Source organism: Myotis brandtii, unplaced genomic scaffold (assembly GCF_000412655.1).
Source record: "Myotis brandtii unplaced genomic scaffold, ASM41265v1 scaffold297, whole genome shotgun sequence".
Lineage (NCBI taxonomy): Eukaryota > Metazoa > Chordata > Mammalia > Chiroptera > Vespertilionidae > Myotis > Myotis brandtii.
In genome coordinates, this window is record NW_005361351.1 from 376,836 (window position 1) to 379,868 (window position 3,033).

At 39.3% G+C, this 3,033-nt stretch overlaps 1 pseudogene; it reads right to left on the bottom strand.

Moving 5' to 3' along the window:
• Positions 1 to 1,308: 1,308 nt before the first annotated feature.
• Positions 1,309 to 2,546, bottom strand: LOC102249832 (annotated as a pseudogene).
• Between the last annotated feature and the right edge of the window lie 487 nt (positions 2,547 to 3,033).

Here is a 3,033-nt window from a genome sequence, read left to right on the forward strand (position 1 = left end):
TGCAGGCTCGATCCCCAGGAGGGGGTGTGCAGGAGGCAGCCAATCAATGATTCTCTCTCATCATTGATGTTTCTATCTCTCTCTTCCTCTCTGAAATCAATAAAAATATATTAATAAAAAAAGAACTGAATCAAATATGGCAAATTTTAAGGTGTTTTTTTTTAAAAAAAACTTTTCATTTGTGAAAGATATTTTCACTAAATATAGAATTCTAGGTTGATGTTTTTCTTTCAGTACAGATGCTCTTCGGCATATGATGGGGTTCTGTCCCAATAAACACATTGTATGTTGAAAATATCATTAAGTCGAAATGTCTTTAATAGACCTAACCTACTGAACATCAAAACCTAGCCTACAAAACACTTACATTAGCCTACAATTAGGCAAAACCATCTAATTCAAAGTCTAGTTTATAATAAAGTGTTGTCTATCTCATGAAATTTATTATGTGTATCACTTTCACACCATTGTAAAGTTGAAAAATCACAAATCGAACCATTGTTAAGTTGGGACCATGTGTATTTTAAATATGTCATTCCATCTTCTTCTGCTTGCACAGTGCCTAATGTAAAGTCTGCTGAATATGGACTATTTCATTATTCTCATGCCATCTTTAAGATTTTCCCCTTACCATTGATTTTCAGCAGTCTGAGTATGATGTGCTAGTTGTATTTTTATTTGTGTTGGTTGGGGTTCTCTGAGCTTCCTGGATCTGGAGTTTGTTGTTGTTGTTTTTTCATTCATTTTGGGAAAATCTCAGCTATTATCTCTTCTTCAGTCTTCCTCTTTCTCTTAATCCTCATAGGACTCAGTTGCATGTGTGTTTAGATCATTTCATATTATTTCACAGCTTTTGAATGCTGTTTTATTTTTTGTCCTGCCTTCTTTACTCCTTATATTTCAGATTTACCTATCTCCAAATTCACTGATTCTTTCCTCTGCTAAGCCCATTATGCTAATAAATCTGTTGAAGGAATTTTTCATGTCTCATATCATGGTTGTATTAGACTGCTAGGGCAGGCCCTATGTCCAAATACAGTCATATTGGGGGTTAGGGCTTCAACATATAAATTAGAGGGAAAAAGGGGAGGTCACAATTTAGCCCATAAAAATGGTATTCATTTATAGTATTATCATTTCACTCTTTTTTAGAATTTCCATCTGATAAAATTCCCCATCATTCATGTTGTTCAACTTTTCTACTAGAACCTTTTAACATTAACTATAGTTATTTTAAGGTCTCTGATAGTTTCAACATCTGCACCACCTCTGTGTCTAACTCTGTTGACTGCTTTACCTAATTTTTTTAAAGGTTTCATATATTTATTCAGAAGGTGATTCAACTATAGAATGAAGCATTTTTAGAACTATGAAATACAATGTTTTGAAATCTTATTTCCCTGCAATTGTTTATTATAATTTTTATAATCCTGAAGAGATTCTCGTATATGAAGTTTTTTAAACATTCAGGTATTTTGCATGATGTCTGATGTGATCAGTAATAAAGGTAGCAATGAAGTAGTAGCTATGATCATAACCCGCTTGTAACCTAAAAACAACAGGGATTTTCTATTCTGTACAGGCAGCTATGAAGTTATCAGGTAGTAACTGTCCATCTGAAAGAAACTGGTCATCTTTTCCTTGATCAATTAGTATGTCAAGCTGAGAACCTGGAAAGGACTTCACAAGAGGAGTAGCATCATAAGCTTTCCATTTACTTTGATCTGCTCCCAAATATGCGTTAAAGGCTTTTTTGCCCCAAGGACAAAGCACTGGATTGCAAATTAAAGCAAATGCTGACACAGATTTGTATTTTCCAGGATTCTTTAAAGCACAAATCAGCCCTGACCGGTTTGGCTCAGTGGATAGAGCGTCGGCCTGCGGACTGAAGAGTCCCGGGTTCGATTCCAGTCAAGGGCATGTACCTTGGTTGCGGGCACATCCCCAGTAGGGGGTGTGCAGGAGGCAGCTGGTCGATGTTTCTCTCTCATCGGTTTCTAACCCTCTATCCCTCTCCCTTCCTCTCTGTAAAAAATCAATAAAATATATTTAAAGGACAAATCGGAGCTCCATGGCCTCCTATGGAGTGGCCAAAAATAGACATCCTTTGGGGGTCCACCGGAAAATTGGCATTTATGAGTTGAGGAAGCTCCTCTGTTACATAAGAGTACATTCTGTAGTTAGTTTTCCAAGGATGTTCAGTGGCATCCACATAAAACCCAGCACCAGTGCCAAAGTCCCAGCTCTTATCTTCTCCTTTAATATTGCAGCCACGAGGGCTGGTATCTGGAGCAATGACAACAAGGCCCTGTTTTGAGGCAGCATGATGATAACCAGATTTTCATATAAAATTCTGTTCTGTGCAAGTTAAACCAGACAGCCAATATAGTGCAGGGCATTTTCCAGTTTCTGCCTTTGGTGGTAAGTAGATGGCAAATTTCATTTTGCAGTTCAGTTCAACACTGTCATGTTCAAAAACTTGCTGCAATCCCCCAAAGCATTTGTTGCTGGAAATCTGTTTCAGTGCCATTCTTTTCCTGTCCAATTGCTAATTGCTCTTTCGTCTGTACCAAAGGGTAGATGATCCTCCAGCAACACGGCAGTACCCTGCTTTACCTAATTTTTATCTTGCTTTTTGGTATCTCTTGTAATTTGGATTGAATGTTGGATTTGGTGTGTATAAGAACAGTAGAGACTGCGGTAAATAATATTTATACCCATAAATGGGCATGCATGTTCTTTTATAAGGCAACTAGAGGCCCAATGCATAAAAGTCGTGCATGGGTAGGGTCCCTAACCCTGGCCAGTGATCAGGGCCGATCAGGTGGATTCGTGCACTGGTGGGGGGCATGGCCTATGGGGACCAGCCCACTGTGGGAGCACAGTTCATCCCCATCAGCTGAGCAGTACTCCCACTGTGGGAGCACACTGACCACCAGGGGGCAGCTCCTGCATTGAGTGTCTGCCCCCTGGTGGTCAGAGTGTGTCATAGAGACTGGTTGACTGGTCGTTCTGCCTTTTGGTCGCTGGCCT